The sequence below is a fragment of the Rhinoderma darwinii genome, chromosome 4, assembly GCF_050947455.1.
Source record: "Rhinoderma darwinii isolate aRhiDar2 chromosome 4, aRhiDar2.hap1, whole genome shotgun sequence".
NCBI lineage: Eukaryota > Metazoa > Chordata > Amphibia > Anura > Rhinodermatidae > Rhinoderma > Rhinoderma darwinii.
The window spans coordinates 17238007-17259599 of record NC_134690.1 but is presented as its reverse complement, the minus strand read 5'-3'; positions in this window follow the sequence as shown (position 1 = coordinate 17259599).

Here is a 21593-nt window from a genome sequence, read left to right as displayed (position 1 = left end):
TATCTATCTCATATCTATCTATCTCATATCTATCTATCTCATATCTATCTATCTCATATCTATCTATCTCATATCTATCTATCTCATATCTATCTCATATCTATCTATCTCATATCTATCTATCTCATATCTATCTATCTCATATCTATCTATCTCATATCTATCTATCTCATATCTATCTATCTCATATCTATCTATCTCATATCTATCTATCTATCTCATATCTATCTATCTATCTCATATCTATCTATCTCATATCTATCTATCTCATATCTATCTATCTATCTATCTATCTATCTATCTATCTATCTATCTATCTATCTATCTCATATCTATCTCATATCTATCTCATATCTATCTCATATCTATCTATCTCATATCTATCTATCTCATATCTATCTATCTCATATCTATCTATCTCATATCTATCTATCTCATATCTATCTATCTCATATCTATCTATCTCATATCTATCTATCTATCTCATATCTATCTATCTCATATCTATCTATCTATCTCATATCTATCTATCTATCTCATATCTATCTATCTCATATCTATCTATCTCATATCTATCTATCTCATATCTATCTATCTCATATCTATCTATCTCATATCTATCTATCTCATATCTATCTATCTATCTCATATCTATCTATCTATCTCATATCTATCTATCTATCTCATATCTATCTATCTATCTATCTATCTATCTATCTATCTATCTATCTATCTATCTATCTATCTATCTATCTATCTATCTATCTATCTATCCTGAAATGATTGTGTGTAACTGAACCCATGCTTTATAATATGTAGTCATTGTTACATATATTAACTATTTGCACCATACATTGAATATGTAAATAACTGTTAGAAAATGTAGAATGTACAAATGGAAAAAAGATTGGAGTGTCTACTGAGTCTTTAAGCGTCACCGTATTCATTTGTGTTTTTTTGTTAATAATTTGACTTGATATTTTCTTGCTGTTACTGATCTGTTTTCCTAATGATTACACCAAACACTGTCCCTCTATAATATATTCAGGGCTGATGTGGCTGGATAATAACCTAGACTGAAAAACAGATTTACATGGAACAATGGACTTGTTGATCCACAGTCACTGGTGCTAGAACAAGCTGATTTCAACTTCCCGGGAGAAGCGAGCATGCAGCCAGTGATAAAGCAGATCTGGGATGTAAGAAGTATTATGTAAACTCTTATCACTGAGGAGGATGTAAGTGATGTAAAGTTACTGTGGCGTCAACGGATGCACTTTACTGTATCGCACGCAAAATGTGACATGTACTTGCTGTATAATGTAAAAAGTAATATTAATTGTAATTTATGGAAAATAATTAAAAAAATATATATTTTAATCATTATTTTATTAATAGCACTAGACATAATTGTTACAATGAGATAGATGAATTAGATACATAGACGGATAGATATTAGATAGATCGATAAATAGATAGATAAAAATAGATCTAAGATATATAAATAGATTAATATGAACTAGATAGTTATGAGATTAATAATAAATAGATATGAAACCTATAAAAAGATTAGACGGATATGCGAAAGCTAAATGAATCAATGTGAATTAGATAGATATGATATTGATAGATATTCGTTACATAGAATATTTTAGATATATCACTATTTATATAGATCAACAAGAATTAGGTTGATATGAGATAGATAAATATATATATAGGTGATAGATAGATAGATAGATAGATAGATAGATAGATAGATAGATAGATAGATAGATAGATAGATAGATAGATAGATAGATATGAGATAGATAGATAGATAGATAGATAGATAGATAGATAGATGATAGATAGATAGATATGAGATAGATAGATATGAGATAGATAGATAGATAGATAGATAGATAGATAGATATGAGAGATAGATAGATAGATAGATAGATAGATAGATAGATAGATAGATAGATAGATAGATAGATAGATAGATAGATAGATAGATAGATATGAGATAGATAGATAGATAGATGATAGATAGATAGATAGATAGATAGATAGATAGATAGATAGATAGATGATAGATAGATAGATAGATAGATAGATAGATAGATATGAGATAGATAGATAGATAGATGATAGATAGATGATAGATAGATGATAGATAGATAGATAGATAGATAGATAGATAGATAGATAGATAGATAGATAGATAGATGATAGATAGATGATAGATAGATGATAGATAGACACATATGAGACAGTTTGATATGATATATATATATATATATATATATATATATATATGATATACAGTAGATAGATTTTCTGTTTTTAGGACTTTTGAATTATCAGTTTCATGTGTCAGAAAATCATTAGGTAGTGGAGGTTCTGAATGAATGGAGAGAAGGCAGCAGAGATTTCCATAACTCCCATTGATTTTAATAGAGATATATCTGCATGCTCCACAATACCTCTATGTAAATGAGTATTAGGACACGCTCATTTGGGACACTGCTGGGGGGTCCCCGCCCCCGGATCATTGCCAATGTGACCTTCTGACATGAGAATGTCCAAAAAATCTCAAAGGAGAATGTCCACAAAGTTGAAATTGTATATGACAGTGAACCGGATGCAGATTTTGGATGTACAAATGAAGCTCAGTGGATTCATTCTTTATTTTGTAAACAGGTACTTTTTATTTTAAAAATTAGGAAAGTTACAATGAACACCAACCGCTTGCCCTGTAAAGGTGTGTACACATTTATAACTATCTTCTTTTATTGGTTCCATGCATCTGAAATAAAAACGATAGCAATTTTGCAAATAGTGCTGATTAAAAATGTTCTACCGTTTTGTGTACAGTACTGTGCAAATGTTTTAGGCAGTTTATCAATTAATAAAACACAAAGTGAATTAACATAAGAGAAATCTAAAGCAATATTTGTTATGACCACCCTTTGTCTTCAAAACAGCATCAATTCTTCTAGGTACACTTGCACAAAGTCATGGATTTTGTAGGTTTATAGTCAGGTGTATGATTAGCCAATTATACCAAAAAGGTGATCTTGATCACCATTTTCATATGTAGGTTGAAACACAGTCATTACTTTAACAAGTGTGTAAACAGCTGTGTAAGAGGCTTAAAACTGGGTGAGGAACAGCCAAACTCTGCTACAAAGGTGCGGTTGTGGAAGACAGTTTCATGCCACAGGCCCCCCATGGCAAAAGTGAGCACAGCAACAAGATACAAGGTAGTTATACTACATCAGCAAGGTCTTTACCAGGCAAAGATTTCAAAACAGACTAGGGATTCAAGATGTGCTGTTCATGCACTTTTGAAGAAACACAAAGAAACAGGCAACGTCAACTCCTCTAGACTCAGCCATGCAAACTTACTTCCCTTCGAAATAGTAAGATGTCCAGCAGTGCCGTCAGCTCAGAACTGGCAGAAACCAGTGGAACCCAGGTACACCCATCTTCTGTTAAGAGAAGTCTGGCCAGAAGTGGTCTTCATGGAAGAATTGCAGCTAAAAATCCATACCTTCGATGTGGAAACAATGCCAAGTGACTCAACTATGCATGAAAATATAGGAACTGGGGTGCAGAAAAATGGCAGCTGGTGCTCTGGACTGATGAGTCAAAATTTGAAATATTTGGCTGTAACAGAAGGCAGTTTGTTCGCCGAAGGGTTGGAGAATGGTACAATAATGAGTGTCTACAGGCAACAGTAAAGCATGGTGGAGGTTCCTTGCAAGTTTGGGGCTGCATTTCAGCACATGGAATTGGGGATTTGGTCAGGATTAATGGTGTCCTGAATGCTGAGAAATACAGGCAGATACTTATCTATCATGCAATGCCATCAGGCATCTGATTGGCTCCAAATTTATTCTGCAGCAGGACTATAACTCCAAACATACAGACAATGTCATTAATAACTCCCTTCAGCATAAAGAAGAATGATATGTCCCCCACAGAACCCTTATCTTAGCATCATCGTTTCTGTCTGGGATTACATGATGAGACATAGGGTTTTGAGGAAGCGACATCCACAGAAGATCTGTGCTTAGTTCTCCAAGATGTTCGGAACAACCTGCCTGCCTAGTTCCTTCACAAACTGTGTGCAAGTACCTAGAAGAATTGATGCTGTTTTGAAGGAAAAAGGTAGTCACACCAAATATTTATTAGATTTCTCTTCTGTTCGTTCACTTTGCATTTTGTTAATTGATAAAAAACGACTATTAATTTTTCACATTTTTAAAGCATTCTTACTTTGCAGCATTTTTCCGCAACTGACTAAAATTATTCACAGTACAGTCTATGCAAGCCTGTGTGTCTTTTTGGTTACAGACTACAAAAAACCTGAGTAGTCTGATCATGCAGTCAGATGTTACTCCCTTTCCATCTGTTCCCTTCTTGCTATCCTTCAGAATGTATGTAGGTACAAAAAGGAGATTTTTCATAAAGATTTTTAACAAACTTGCTTCTTTTATTATTTTAGAAAAAAATTGCTTGCAAAAGTGCTCATACTCTTTCAGAATAATAGCTCTTCTCCGCCACAAAGTCAGTGGATAACTATAGATTTAAAGGCTTTTTCCGGGACTTAAACATTGATGGTCTAACTTTAGGATAGGCCATTCATGTTTGTTTGGGGAAGTCAGACACACACAATCCCTGCCAATCAACAGATTGAAGCCGTCTGCAAAAGTAATGAATGGGCTCGTTGGAGTGCCTTAGCACCCTTCATTCTAGTGACCACCAGGGGTCCTGGAGGTCAAAGCTCCATAAACATTAATGGTCTAGCCCAGCGGTCTCAAACTCGGCCGGGTAAGTGGGCCACATATAGAAAAAATGTGAAGTTGACGGGCCGCATTACTTTCAAATTTGATACATTACAAAATTATTGTTAATTAATTTGTTATTTGAACTACTATAACACTATATTACTATAAAACTACATTACTATAATAATAGCACTAGGTTTAAACTTACCGGAAATTTGCGAGATTTCTCCACGTGCTTATTTCAACAATCCACATTTACAGTTTAAGTGTCGCTAAATGCAGTCCGGCAGCTCACTTGGCAGCGTTTGGCAGACACACAAATGTCAAAATTAGGCAGTTCCTTTTTAGATCGTGCCACAGTGCCCTCTGTAGATGCTGCCACAGTGCCCTCTGTAGATGCTGCCACAGTGCCCTCTGTAGATGCTGCCACAGTGCCCTCTGTAGATGCTGCCACAGTGCCCTCTATAGATAATGCCACACACACCCCTTGTAGATAGTACCACAGACACCCCCAGTAGATAGCTCCATTGGTGCTCCCTCTAGGAGTGGAATCCCCAACCAGAGCATTGCCGACGCTTTGGCCAGGGATTCCTCTGCTGGAGGAGCCCCTGATGTCACTGTTCATACACAGTGATGTCAGGGGATCCTCCTGGACCGGAATGTGATGTCAGGGACAAACCCGGAGCCGGTGTCCCAGAGCGGAGCACTAGTATAGGCTCTGCTCTGGAACTCTGGGGAAGCAACTGACATCAGTGTCCATATATGGACAGTGATGTCAGGGGCTTGCCCAGAGCTGGAGTCCCGGAGCAGAGCCGCTTCTTGGGATTCCAGCTCTGCTTCTGACATCACTGTTCATATATGGACAGAGATGTCAGGGGCAACCCCAGAGCTGGAGACCCGGGCAGAGCGCTACTAGCACTCCTACTGGGACTCCAGCTGTGCTCCTGACATCACTGTCCAGTTCTGGGGAAGCCCTAGACATCACTGTCCATATGTGGACAGCGATGTCAGGGGATTTCAGAGTCCCGGAGCAGAGCCTATGCTAGCACTCTGCCCGAGACTCCGCACTGGGGAAGACCCTGACAAAACTGTCCATATATGGACAGCGATGTCAGGGAATTCCAGTGTTCCGGAGCAGAGCCTATGCTAGCGCTCTGTTTGGGACTCCGCTCTCGGGAAGCCCCAGACATTGCGTGTCCATTCATGGACAGCGATGTCAGGGGATTCCACAGAGTCCCGGAGCAGAGCCTATGCTAGCGCTCTGCCCGGGACTCCGGTCTGGGGAAGACCCTGACAAAAACTGTCCATATATGGACAGCAATGTGAGGGATTTCCACAGAGTCCGGGAGCAGAGCCGATACTAGCGCTCTGCCCGGGACTCCGCTCTGGGGAAGACCCTGATATCGCGTGTCCATTCATGGACAGCGATGTCAGGGAATTCCACAGAGTACCAGAGCAGAGCCGATACCGTGGGCCGCAGATGACAGCCTCAGGGGCCGCATGTGGCCCGCGGGCCGCGTGCTTGAGACCCCTGGTCTAGCCTAAGGATAGGTCATTCATTTTTAATTTCCACATAACCCTTTTAAAGAGGTTGCCTGCTTTATACAATCCCTACTTATTATAAAAGTACCTTAACAATAAATAGATTACAAAGTGTCCCCCTGCTGGGAACCCCAGCGATCAGATATAATCTTTCGGGAAACTTGGCAATAAGTGTAAAGGGGGTTTTACACAGGACGATTATTGGGCAGATGAGCGTTCATATAACCCTCGTTGCCCATAATTGCCCTGTGTAGACATGGGAACGATCAGAAGATCACCAACAAATGCTCGATCATCTGCTGGTCGTATAGTTTTAAAAAAGTTAAATATTATCGTTGTCGGCAGCGCATCTCCCTGTGAAAACAGGGAGATGCGCTGCCGACATGATAATAATGTATGGGGACGAACTATCGGAGTAACGACCGCTCGTCCCCATCCATAGCTCCGGGTGACAGGAGCAAGCAAGCGCCGATGTCTCATTGATATCTCTGTAGATTCCCCTGCGGCACCACCACAGGTGAAATAAAGCATTACACAGTGCACATTTATATCAATGGATTGTCTGTGTAATGCAGGACAGGACAGGTCCTCCAGAGTGAGGGACACTCTTTGTAACTGTTGTCCACTCTGACCATTAGAGGACTCCCCTCTATTAACTCTGATTTCCTTAATAGGGTATAGGAAAATGGGTTTTCTAGACTGGACAACCCCTTTAATAATGTATAACAACAAATATTTTTATCCACTTTAATTTCCATTTTGCTGTCCTTGCAATTTTTGTTTTTAATATCCATCAAATGACTAATGAAAAGTCTAGTGATGTCCAAATGTGAAGACCCTAATGAAGTAACCTCTGTAAGAAAGAACTATAGCCGGTCACGTTTGCTACACAGAATAGAACAATAACCATAATTGGAGATGTTAAGTATTTCCTATAACTACGACCTTGATCACCCCCCAAAAAATGTTAATAACATATTGTGATCGTTTCCTGTTGTTGTGAGTCACTGGGCTCTGAGGACATCTCAGGTTTGGCAAATGAGTTTACTAAAATACATTGTTGAGATTAAGCTATGGTGACTAAATAATAGATGACAAGGAAGTCCATGTTACTGTAAGGTTAGGACTGAGACATGCTGTATTTTCAGTTTGATCAAAAGACAAAATCTTAATTTTCCACATCACCTTGGTCAATAGAAAAATTGCTTAGAACAGCTGCTATAGACATCAGAGGCGTAAATATAGGGGGTGCAAAGGTAGCAGTCGCATCCGGGCACTGGTGCCTGAGGGGGCCAGAAGGTCTATCTGCTACAAAAAAAGACACCATTATTATAAATGGCACATTGTAGGTGGAGCTCAAAGACAGAGTCTGCACTGGGTCCTAGGAGCTTCAAGTTACTCATTTAATAGACAAACTGATAAATAATAAATATCTTATCGTAAAAAATGTCAGTTAGCGAAAATGACTATGCTTCCAGGGAGTCTCTGCCTGGATGCGGCAGCCAGCAACTGGCTCACCAGTCAGGGGTGGTGCTGGGGAGCCTTGTTCTTGAGAAATTTGCGGGTCCCAGAGCTGGTACCCACATTTATCAGTTATTTATGGCATAGAATGTGGAATTGCCATAAATGTCTAAGATGGGTATTCCCCTTTAAAGCTAAAATTACCTTTGAGCCATAAGAAGAAGCAGCCTAGACATTTCCCAACTCTCCAAGACAGAAAAAGAAAACAACAACATTATATCCAGGAGGCCTTGCAAGCGTCAGGTGTAAAGTCCGTGGACGCTGACTACGAACTCCTCCCATCGACACCCTCCTCTCCAGAGATGCCTTCCTGTTCCACAGTGACCACTAGGGTGCGTTCATAAGCTCAGTCCAGCCTTAAGGAGCCAGAGCGCACACATGTGTGAGATTGAGCTGATTGCTCCCAGATGATCCTGGACTATAAGAAGGGCCCTGCCTCTTCCTTCATTGCCTGAGCGTTGTTTGTATCTACTCGTGTCTGTCTTTGCAAATTGTTCCTTGAGTGTTTTCCAGTTCCAGTATTCCCGTTCCTGCTACCTGTATCCTGTTTCCCGTACTACCGTGTTCCTGTGCTGTACTGAGTTGGAGTCGTGTTGTGTCGCCTACTACACCCGCTGTGTTTCTCCGCACCTGTTGTCTGCCTGCTGCCAGAGTTCCATCCGAGCCTAAACCATCGCTACTGTCTGAATTGCCACAGGTACCTTTATCCGAACAATAGACATTGACTTTGTACCCTGTTTCGCCAGCTGCTATACCGCTACAGCGGAACGGCCAAGTGAGTTCACATACCCACAGATCGTGACATCAGGGACCAGAACTAGCCTCCTGCTGGCAAAGCTTCGGGAAATTTTAAATCTCCTTGTTACCACGCAAGCTTATACCAGGTGCCAAGATAACGTGGCCCTCTAAAATGAGAGGCCAAAGTGTTAGAGGAAGGTGGGAATCCTGATGGCCACACATATCCCCTTCCTTGAAAGCAGAGAGATTCACATAAGGGAATAACATCCTAACAATCTTTGTGACATAAAAAGTGGTCAAATTAACTCATGGTCACACACAAAAATAAATAAGTCCCATAAGACTACAGAAAATGTTTTGTGTTCTTACTTTAAAAATTAATAAAAACAGAATTTTAAAAAAAAAGAAGTGAGAAAATAAAGTCTGTTTACTCATCAGTTGGCTACCACCCCTAGTAAATTTTTGAGCACCCTCTGGGTTACCACTTCAAGGCTCCATCTGTACCGCAAACTTTCAAACTACTCAAATGGCAGTCCAACAAAGAATTGCCCCTGCACCAGATTGCCGAAATAGTTTTGACTTTAATCTATCAACGATTGCACATATAGTGGAGTTGATATTTCAGCCATGCAATGGCCTTTCTCAAATTCATATAACCCCACCACCAAACACACAAGTATATATCTATATGCATGAAGGAAACACAAAAGCATATATACCCATATCAACGATGATCACTCACTGACTAGAAATAACACCCTAAAGAGAGAGTCTTTGAAACACCAATACTAAATAAAAGGTGTACATTTTATTGAATACAAAAACATAAAATGCATATTTAAAATCGTTTTAAAAAATGATTGCCACAGTGCGATAGATGATACCAGGCAGCAACGAGCTCAAACAAACATAAATGCTGGACTGGTAGGGCCAAAGCATGAAAATATATCAATTGGAAGTGTTTTAGAAGGGTAAGAAGGAGGAAAGAGGGGGGTAATACAGTCCCATTTGCCCCACAAATTATTGTATCTGTAATAATAATAGAACAATACCAAAAGTCTACCCAAGTAACTGTTGTCCAACCGAGATACATATATAACAGCCATAGACGAATAATAGCAGCTTACCACCCTGGCATCACACCCTGACACGCATTTCGGCTGAAAGCCTTCGTCTGGGGGGTCAAATATCACATTGTCAAATAGCACATCCAAGATGTAGCAGATCAGAATGATGCATAAGTGCCCAGTCCTAGGGGAGTCTAGATAATTGCGTTAAGTGGTTAAAAACATTCTACTGTATATTCCACTTGAACAGCAATCGGAATAGACAGTGGAGGAAATAAGTATTTGATCCCTTGCTGATTTTGTAAGTTTGCCCACTGTCAAAGTCATGAACAGTCTAGAATTTTTAGGCTAGGTTAATTTTACCAGTGAGAGATAGATTATATATAAAAAAAAAAAAAAAAATCACTTTGGCAAAATTATATGTATTTATTTGCATTGTGCACAGAGAAATAAGTATTTGATCCCCTACCAACCATTAAGAGTTCAGCCTCCTCCAGACCAGTTACACGCTCCAAATCAACTTGGTGCCTGCATTATAGACAGCTCTTACATGGTCACCTGTATAAAAGACTCCTGTCCACAGACTCAATTAATCAGTCTGACTCTAACCTCTACAACATGGGCAAGACCAAAGAGCTTTCTAAGGATGTCAGGGACAAGATCATAGACCTGCACAAGGCTGGAATGGGCTACAAAACCATAAGTAAGACGCTGGGTGAGAAGGAGACAACTGTTGGTGCAATAGTAAGAAAATGGAAGACATACAAAATGACTGTCAATCGACATCGATCTGGGGCTCCATGCAAAATCTCACCTCGTTGGGTATCCTTGATCCTGAGGAAGGTGAGAGCTCAGCCAAAAACTACACGGGGGGAACTTGTTAATGATCTCAAGGCAGCTGGGACCACAGTCACCAAGAAAACCATTGGTAACACATTACACCGTAATGGATTAAAATCCTGCAGTGCCCGCAAGGTCCCCCTGCTCAAGAAGGCACATGTACAGGCCCGTCTGAAGTTTGCAAATGAACATCTGGATGATTCTGAGAGTGATTGGGAGAAGGTGCTGTGGTCAGATGAGACTAAAATTGAGCTCTTTGGCATTAACTCAACACGCCGTTTTTGGAGGAAGAGAAATGCTGCCTATGACCCAAAGAACACCGTCCCCACTGTCAAGCATGGAGGTGGAAACATTATGTTTTGGGGGTGTTTCTCTGCTAAGGGCACAGGACTACTTCACCGCATCAATGGGAGAATGGATGGAGCCATGTACCGTCAAATCCTGAGTGACAACCTCCTTCCCTCCACCAGGACATTAAAAATGGCTCGTGGCTGGGTCTTCCAGCACGACAATTACCCGAAACATACAGCCAAGGCAACAAAGGAGTGGCTCAAAAAGAAGCACATTAAGGTCATGGAGTGGCCTAGCCAGTCTCCAGACCTTAATCCCATCGAAAACTTATGGAGGGAGCTGAAGATCCGAGTTGCCAAGCGACAGCCTCGAAATCTTAATGATTTACAGATGATCTGCAAAGAGGAGTGGGCCGAAATTCCATCTAACATGTGTGCAAACCTCATCATCAACTACTAAAAATGTCTGACTGCTGTGCTTGCCAACAAGGGTTTTGCCACCAAGTATTAAGTCTTGTTTGCCAAAGGGATCAAATACTTATTTCTCTGTGCACAATGCAAATAAATATATATAATTTTGACAATGTGATTTTTTTTTTTTTTTTTAATATAATCTATCTCTCAGTGGTAAAATTAACCTAGCCTAAAAATTCTAGACTGTTCATGTCTTTGACAGTGGGCAAACTTACAAAATCAGCAAGGGATCAAATACTTATTTCCTTCACTGTATACAGGCTGCCCATGATATCCAATGCAGAGTAATCATTTGGAACACAAATTGCAACAGTATATTTATATATCAGGCAAATGCTTAGTACTTACAGCAATCTATACAAAGTTGACTATGACTAGGCGCAACCGTTCCACCCGACCAATGAACACATCAACAATGTGAGATCTAAAATGAATGAAAAATGAAAATAATAAATCAGTCCAACAAAACATACCATTATATAAGCTACATTACATCATAATCAATATTCATCCCATGAGGCGCAACAGAGTAACATTTTTTATTACAATACATGTCCCTACGTTTCAATAATGTAACTAAGGCGGGGCACTCCATCTATCACTTGAAATTTCAACTGGCTTATATTATTACATGCCTCTAGAAAAAGTTTTGCAATGGGGTATATCATTTTTTTTTAGTCTAATAGAGTTTTTGTGTTGGCCTATACTTGTATTAATGGATTTGTAGTCTCGCCCACATACTGTAACTAAATCTGAGTTGCAAGTGTAATAATTTCTCACCCAGAATTTTGTTATGTTCTTGAATGAGAAAATACGTCCCCATTATTGACACTATTACAATTAAAATATGTTAAGGATGAGAATGTACAACATTTTGGCTTAGACAGAAACCTTTGTTTTGGTTCCTACGTCTAGAGGAAAAAAGGTTTCACCACCGTCACAGACGAGGATTCTTTACTGTAAAAGCAGTGACACTATGGAACTCTCTGCCACACGATGTTGTGATGGTTGATTCTTTGAACAAGTTCATGAAGGGCCTGGATGTCTTTCTTGACAAATATAATATACCAGAGTACTTGATTCTGGAGATGGGACGTTGATCCCGGGATTTATTCTGATTACCATATTTGTCAGGCGAGGAACTTTTCCCTTAATGAGACAATTATCATCAACCTCATGGGGGTTTTGCCTTCTTCTGGATTAACATGGTAGGATTATAGGTTGGACTTGATGGATCTGTGTCATATTTCAACTTTATCAACTATGTAACTATTCATGGGCCTTCTTAAGACCATTCTTGGGGGTTCTTGGAATACCGGAATATTCTGATATTATTCACACCCCATGACCCAGTGTTATGCTTCCTATTTGATCACTATATTGGTTGTATAATGATACAAACAGTATTCTCACATTTCTCCTTTTTGTCTTTGTAGTCTTCATTTTCTCCTGGATAACCTTACTGTAGCGTCTATGGCTGCGGGCCGTCAGGTTTACTCACCTCCCGACGCCCGCAGCCATGGATCCGTGAGCGCTGGTCCACATCTCCTTCCTAGGAGACGCCAGCGCTCACTTTCGCTCCGTTCTGCTGTGTCCCGTAGGGTGCGCGCGCATGCTCGTGCCCGGCCTTAAAGGGCCAGCGCGTGCACAAAGGAAATCGTCATCATCATCAACTGCCATGATTCCCTGGTCTATAAGAAGGCCCCAGGCCTTCTGATCCTTGCCTGAGCGTTGTTAGTCTATCCCAGTCTGTCTTGCAAATGGTCCCTTAGTGTCTCCCCCTTCCAGTTGTTACTTGTGCCCTGTTACCCATTCCTGTATCCCGTATTGTTCTTGTTCCTGTGCCTACCAGTGTTGGAGTCGTGTCTACTGCACCTGCTGTCGTTTTCCACGTCCAGTGTCGCTTGCCACGTCCAGTGTCGCTTGCCACGTCCAGTGTCTTCTGCCACGTCCAGTGTCTTCTGCTACATCGGATACTGCCCGCCATGTCTGGCGCTACCTGCCGCATCTGCCTCCATCCGTGCTGAAGCCACAGCCACCGTCTGGACTAGTTCAGGTACCCAAGCATTGCTATCTGCTATTGACTTTCGTGTAGACTGTGACCTGGTCAGCTGCCTCCCCGCTACGGCGGAGTGGCCTAGTGGGTCCACATACCCTGTGAACGTGACACTTATGCTCCCTTTGTAGCAGTTCCTTAGGATATCCACGTTCTCTAAACTTACTAGACATACAGTATCTCTGAGTCTACTAACCTTACGCCTCGGATCACTAATGATCCTGTCAACTCGACTCAACTGACTCTTGGGCAATGCACAGATTGAGTTCAAATGGGCAACCTGGCAAACTTAGAAGGTTGTGTCTTTAAATCTCCGGGGTACAACAGCACTTTAGGCCATGTTCACACAATACAGTTTGTGCAGTGCGTTAAAGGAATGCAGGGCTGCACTCTGAAGAGCACCGAAGTCCCGTTATTGTAGTGATCGGTGGGGTCTCAGCACCTCGACCTCCATTTATAATATCTTCTGACATGCCAGCAGATAGTCATTTGTGTACCAAAAAAAACACATTCTCAAGGCAAAATTTTAATTCCTCATATTATCTGGAGAATCCCCCAAGGGGAATAAAAAACCCAAGGTAAATAGGAAGCGTTGTAGGGAGAAAGGATCTGCAGCAGAGCTGGATGCGTGCCCATATCATCATCATCTCATAAAAACACCAAGAGACAATAGATACCTGGAAGTATGAATTTCATGTGCATCTTTCTATGCGTCATATAAATGGTATTTCCGCAAGTCCCTCAAAAACAGTGACACAGTGTGAGCAGCAGCTGCAATACACATTAGTATGTTTGCTGCATAACAGGAAAGTGTGAGATCACCAGGAAATGATGCACTTGGATTAATGCACAAAGCTCTGCATAGAAGTTAGATGCAAGCCCTAAATGTGAGGGATATATATATATATATATATACAGTGAAGGAAATAAGTATTTGATCCCTTGCTGATTTTGTAAGTTTGCCCACTGTCAAAGTCATGAACAGTCTAGAATTTTTAGGCTAGGTTAATTTTACCAGTGAGAGATAGATTATATTTAAAAAAAAACAGAAAATCACATTGTCAAAATGATATATATTTATTTGCATTGTGCACAGAGAAATAAGTATTTGATCCCTTTGGCAAACAAGACTTAATACTTGGTGGCAAAACCCTTGTTGGCAAGCACAGTAGTCAGACGTTTTTTTGTAGTTGATGATGAGGTTTGCACACATGTTAGATGGAATTTTGGCCCACTCCTCTTTGCAGATCATCTGTAAATCATTAAGATTTCGAGGCTGTCGCTTGGCAACTCGGATCTTCAGCTCCCTCCATAAGTTTTCGATGGGATTAAGGTCTGGAGACTGGCTAGGCCACTCCATGACCTTAATGTGCTTCTTTTTGATCCACTCCTTTGTTGCCTTGGCTGTATGTTTCGGGTAATTGTCGTGCTGGAAGACCCAGCCACGAGCCATTTTTAATGTCCTGGTGGAGGGAAGGAGGTTGTCACTCAGGATTTGACGGTACATGGCTCCATCCATTCTCCCATTGATGCGGTGAAGTAGTCCTGTGCCCTTAGCAGAGAAACACCCCCAAAACATAATGTTTCCACCTCCATGCTTGACAGTGGGGACGGTGTTCTTTGGGTCATAGGCAGCATTTCTCTTCCTCCAAAAACGGCGAGTTGAGTTAATGCCAAAGAGCTCAATTTTAGTCTCATCTGACCACAGCACCTTCTCCCAATCACTCTCAGAATCATCCAGATGTTCATTTGCAAACTTCAGACGGGCCTGTACATGTGCCTTCTTGAGCAGGGGGACCTTGCGGGCACTGCAGGATTTTAATCCATTACGGTGTAATGTGTTACCAATGGTTTTCTTGGTGACTGTGGTCCCAGCTGCCTTGAGATCATTAACAAGTTCCCCCATGTAGTTTTCGGCTGAGCTCTCACCTTCCTCAGGATCAAGGATACCCCACGAGGTGAGATTTTGCATGGAGCCCCAGATCGATGTCGATTGACAGTCATTTTGTATGTCTTCCATTTTCTTACTATTGCACCAACAGTTGTCTCCTTCTCACCCAGCGTCTTACTTATGGTTTTGTAGCCCATTCCAGCCTTGTGCAGGTCTATGATCTTGTCCCTGACATCCTTAGAAAGCTCTTTGGTCTTGCCCATGTTGTAGAGGTTAGAGTCAGACTGATCATTGAGTCTGTGGACAGGAGTCTTTTATACAGGTGACCATGTAAGAGCTGTCTATAATGCAGGCACCAAGTTGATTTGGAGCAGTAACTGGTCTGGAGGAGGCTGAACTCTTAATGGTTGGTAGGGGATCAAATACTTATTTCTCTGTGCACAATGCAAATAAATATATCAGTGGCGGACACAGACTGCAAAAGGCCCCTGTGCAGATAATGTGCCAGGGCCCCCCCGCCCCCCCCCCCAATACCGACAAAGTTACCTAAACATATATATGCATATAAAAATAAACCTTACTAATAAAAATTATGAAGGAAGATTTATATTGTACATTTTATTACCAGTTTAGAACACAAGTAACACATTTTTTTCCGGGTTAAATTCTTATCTAAACTAAGTCCCTAAATGTGGGCAAAGAAAATGAAAAACCTATACTCACCTCCTCCGGCGCCTCCGTTCCCCCTCCGCAGCCCCTATCCCTTTCTGTGTTTACAAAGCTGCTGTGGTGACGCGCGGTCGATGGCACATGACCGCTGCAGCCAATCAATGCCCTCAACAGCGATTTGCTGTGGAACTACTGTCCTCAGCAGCACACCAATGAGGAGTTATTGGCAGCAGCGGTCACGTGCCATCGGCAGCGCGTCACCAGTGCAGCCTTGTACACTTGTAACACAGACCGAGACAGGAGGATGGGGGCTGCGGCGGGTGAACGGAGGCGAGGGAGGAGGTGAGTATAGTTTTTTTATTTTCTTTGCCCACATTTAGAGACTTAGGTTAAATTGAATCATTGAATATAACACAAAGCACTCATGCAACTGAGATGCAATAATTTAGATGATCTTATCATGCTTAGCTTACTGCACTGTTACCTATCAAGCAGGACTGAATCTCAAGATATCTACAGAGGGGGCTGTATGGCGTTATCTACAGGGGGGACTGTATGGCGCTATCAACAGAGGGGGCTGTATGGCGTTATCTACAGGGGGGACTGTATGGCGCTATCTACAGAGGGGTCTGTATGGCGCTATCTACAGGGGGGTCTGTATGGCGCTATCTACAGGGGGGACTGTATGGCGCTATCTACAGGGGGGACTGTATGGCGCTATCTACAGGGGGGACTGTATGGCGCTATCTACAGGGGGGACTGTATGGCGCTATCTACAGGGGGGACTGTATGGCGCTATCTACAGAGGGGGCTGTATGGCGTTATCTACAGGGGGGCTGTATGGCGTTATCTACAGGGGGCTGTATGGTGTTATCTACAGGGGGGACTTTATGGCGTTATCTACAGTGGGGTCTGTATGGCGTTATCTACAGGGGTTCTGTATGGCGTTCCCTACAGGGGGGGTCTGTAGGGAAAGTCATACAGCCCCCCCCTGTAGGGAACGCCATACAGACCCCCCTTTAGGGAACGCCATACAGACCCCCCTGTAGGGAACGCTATACAGCCCCCCCTGTAGGGAACGCTATACAGCCCCCCCTGTAGGGAACGCCTTACAGCCCCCCCCTGTAGGGAACGCTATACAGCCCCCCCCCTGTAGGGAACGCCATACACCCCCAATCACTCAAAAAAATGCGACCTACAGTGTGAAAAGACAAAAGACATGTATCCCCTATCCACAGGATAGGGGATACATGTGTGATCGCTGGCATTGATAGGGAGAGCGGGGGACCGAAAGTCCCCCGAAGTTCTCCATCACTCACCTCTGACTTCCGGTGTCTGCGCAGCTCAAGTGTGACCGGCGCTCCATTCATTTCTACGGAGCTGCCGACACAGACCCCGGAAGTCCGAGGTTTGTGATGGAGAACTTCAGGGGACTTTCGGTCCCCCGTTCTCCCTATCAATGCCAGCGATCACACACGTATCCCCTATCCTGTGGATAGGGGATACATGTCTTATGTTTAATGGCAGAGCGGGGAGATACTCCCTGCTCTGCCGTAGTGTTCCGTGGCATCGCGCTGTAGCAGCCATAGCGGCAGCTAGCGGAGATTCCGGCCAAGGTGGGGGCCCGTGCCGGCAGGTGACGCGGGCCCCCTCATGCCGCGGCCCCGTAGCAGCCGCTACGGCTGCTATAGCAGTAGTTACGCCCCTGTGTTAGGGGGAGTTCACACTGAGGTTTTTTTCGCGAAAAACGTCAGAAAGTGCCTCCCATTGAAATCCATGAAATTTTTCCTGCGAGCAGTAAAAACCGCATGCGGGAAAAAGAAGCGCAATGCCCTTTCTTCGGGCGTTTCTGTCTCTGACTTCCCATTGACAACAATGGCAGGCAGAAAATGCGTTTTTTGCTGCGTTTCCCTGCCCACGGCCCGATGGCCGAAAAACGCCACAAAAAAACGCAATGAAAAACGCGGGAAGTGTTCTACCGGCAGGTCAAAATATGCCTCAAAATTCCGGAAGGAATTATGAGGCAGATTTTTCTACATAAAAACTTCTCCCTTCTGACATGAACTTTTTAACTTCATCTACCTGTCCTCTGCAGTCTGCACGTCCTCCACTCGTCCTGTGTCTGTCCTCCGCTCATCCTATGAGTTCTCCGGCAGTCCTGACTGTACTGTCCAGCCGCCCGAAGTCTTACGTCGCACCGCCCCCTGTCCTCTCCCCTGCCTGAGCGCTCCTCCTACCACCAGCATCGCCGTCCTGTCCTATTCATCTGTGCCAGATTGGCAGTGCAGTGTAGCGGCTATCACCGGGCCCGGGCACCCGCCCCCTCCCTCCCGATTGGTAGTGCAGTGTGGCGGCTATCACCGGGCCCCCGCCCCCTCCCTCCCCTCATGCCTAGTGTTGTGATGCTACTAGGCATGAGGGGGCCCGTGCCGCCAGGCCTGGTACATAAAATGTAATGTGCCTGTCAGGGCGACACGGGCCCCCCCATGCCGCGGGCCCCGTAGCAGCTGCTACGGCTGCTACTGTGGTAGTTACGCCACTGAACGGGCCCCCTTCCCACGCGGGGCCCTTGTGCAGCTGCACCGGCTGCACATGCGGTATGTCCGCCCCTGAAATATATATCATTTTGACAATGTGATTTTCTGTGTTTTTTTAATATAATCTATCTCTCACTGGTAAAATTAACCTAGCCTAAAAATTCTAGACTGTTCATGACTTTGACAGTGGGCAAACTTACAAAATCAGCAAGGGATCAAATACTTATTTCCTTCACTGTATATATATATATATATATATATATATATATATATATATATATATATATATAAAAGCAGAGGATTGGAGCAGCGCTGTGAACAAATGCCTGACTAGGCTGGTGCAAAGCTTCAAAAATAAAGGAGTGACCTCTCCTTATGTGTTAGATATCCAAAAAAGAGAACGTGAAGCAGCACTCAAATAAAGTGAATTTATTCATCCAACATGGAACCACAACGTTTCACCTCCTCTATGAAGGCATTTTCAAATTTCACATTTGAAAATGCCTTCATAGAGGAGGTGAAACGTTGTGGTTCCATGTTGGATGAATAAATTCACTTTATTTGAGTGCTGCTTCACGTTCTCTTTTTTGGATATATATATATATATATATATATGGATAGATAGACATGTATATAATTGGAAAGTAAGGAGATAGATAAGATGTATATATATACTGTATATATTTATAAAGTACACTACCGTTCAAAAGTTTAGGGTCACTTAGAAATGTCCTTATTTTTGAAAGAAAAGCACAGTTTTTTTCAATGAAGATAACATTAAATTAATCAGTAATACACTCTATACATTGTTAATGTGGTAAATGACTATTCTAGCTGCAAACGTCTGGTTTTTAATGCAATATCTACATAGGTGTATAGAGGCCCATTTCCAGCAACCATCACTCCAGTGTTCCAATGGTACATTGTGTTTGCTAACTGTGTTAGAAGGCTAATGGATGATTAGAAAACACTTGAAAACCCTTGTGCAATTATGTTAGCACCGCTGTAAGCAGTTTTGCTGTTTTGAGGAGCTATAAAACTGACCTTCCTTTGAGCTAGTTAAGAATCTGGAGCATTACATTTGTGGGTTCGATTAAATTCTCAAAATGGCTAGAAAAAGAGAGCTTTCAGGTGAAACTCGACAGTCTATTCTTGTTCTTAGAAATGAAGGCTATTCCATGCGAGAAATTGCCAAGAAACAGAAGATTTCCTACAACGGTGTGTACTACTCCCTTCAGAGGACAGCACACACAGGCTCTAACCACAGTAGAAAGAGAAGTGGGAGGCCCCGCTGCACAACTGAGCAACAAGACAAGTACATTAGAGTCTCTAGTTTGAGAAATAGACGCCTCACAGGTCCTCAACTGGCAGCTTCATTAAATAGTACCCGCAAAACGCCAGTGTCAACGTCTACAGTGAAGAGGCGACTCCGGGATGCTGGTCTTCAGGGCAGAGTGGCAAAGAAAAAGCCATATCTGAGACTGGCTAATAAAAGGAAATGATTAATATGGGCAAAAGCACACAGACATTGGACAGAGGAAGATGGGAAAAAAGTGTTATGGACAGACGAATGGAAGTTTGAGGTGTTTGGATCACACAGAAGAACATTTGTGAGACGCAGAACAACTGAACAGATGCTGGAAAAGTGCCTGACGCCATCTGTCAAGCATGGTGGAGGTAATGTGATGGTCTGGGGTTGCTTTGGTGCTGGTAAAGTGTGAGATTTGTATAAGGTAAAAGGGATTTTGAATAAGGAAGGCTATCACTCCATTTTGCAACGCCATGCCATACCCTGTGGACAGCGCTTGATTGGAGCCAATTTCATCCTACAACAGGACAATGACCCAAAGCACACCTCCAAATTATGCAAGAACTATTTAGGGAAGAAGCCGGTAGCTGGTATTCTATCTGTAATGGAGTGGCCAGTGCAGTCACCAGATCTCAACCCCATAGAGCTGTTGTGGGAGCAGCTTGACCGTATGGTACGCAAGAAGTGCCCATCAAGCCAACCCAACTTGTGGGAGGGGCTTCTGGAAGCATGGGGTGAAATGTCTCCCGATGACCTCAGCAAATTAACAGCTAGAATGCCAAAGGTCTGCAATGCTGGAATTGCTGCAAATGGAGCATTCCAAGACCAAAGCAAAGTCTGAAGGAGAAAATTATTATTTCAAATAAAAATCATTATTTCTAACCTTCAAGACTAGTGGGGGTGGCTATTATTATTTAAAGCACCTGCTCACTCGCCTTCATCAGCGTTTCAGACCTGGCTGTGTCCATTTGTAAGTATGGCCTTTTTCGGTGTTTTTGCATAAATGTCCTTGTTTTTATCTGTTTTGTCTGTACATCAGGAGCTTTTCGCTCCAGTTAGGGACTCGCAAGTCTGGGGATCCTTGTCGTGGATTGCGAGCTTGCGTCCTTTTGGCCAAAATGATCACTAATACCCCAGGTATTTTTCATTATTACTTATATTCGCTTCTTTTGGACACAGCCAGGTCTTTGATGCTGGGAGAGCATGGTGTGTGGTTGTTTGGCCTAGCAAGCAGGGTAGCCCGCTCTATGAATTATCAAGGCGTCACAAATAGGCTTCTACCTGGCTAGTCACGTTGCGCCTCATGACTTACACACTATCCCTCCATGTTTCACACACTTGCATCCCATTATTCATTTATTTTTTAGGCACTTTACTCATTACTGCCCCCTATATTTCACTTACATTATTACACTTGCACATACACTATTCATTTATTATTTCTTACTACACATCACATGCACCACATACCACTCCCCTCAAGACTAGTGGGGGTGGCTATTATTATTTAAAGCACCTGCTCACTCGCCTTCATCAGCGTTTCTGACCTGGCTGTGTCCATTTGTAAGTATGGCCTTTTTCGTTTTTTTTTTGTTTTTTTTATTTCTAACCTTGTCAATGTCTTGACTATATTTTCTAGTCATTTTGCAACTCATTTGATAAATATAAGTGTGAGTTTTCATGGAAAACACAAAATTGTCTGGGTGACCCCAAACTTTTGAACGGCAGTGTATATATCTAGATAGGTATTTGGAAAGCTAAATAGAGAGAAAACTAGGTCGATATGAGATAGATAGATAGATAGATAGATAGATAGATAGATAGATATGAGATAGATAGATAGATAGATATGAGATAGATAGATAGATAGATAGATAGGAG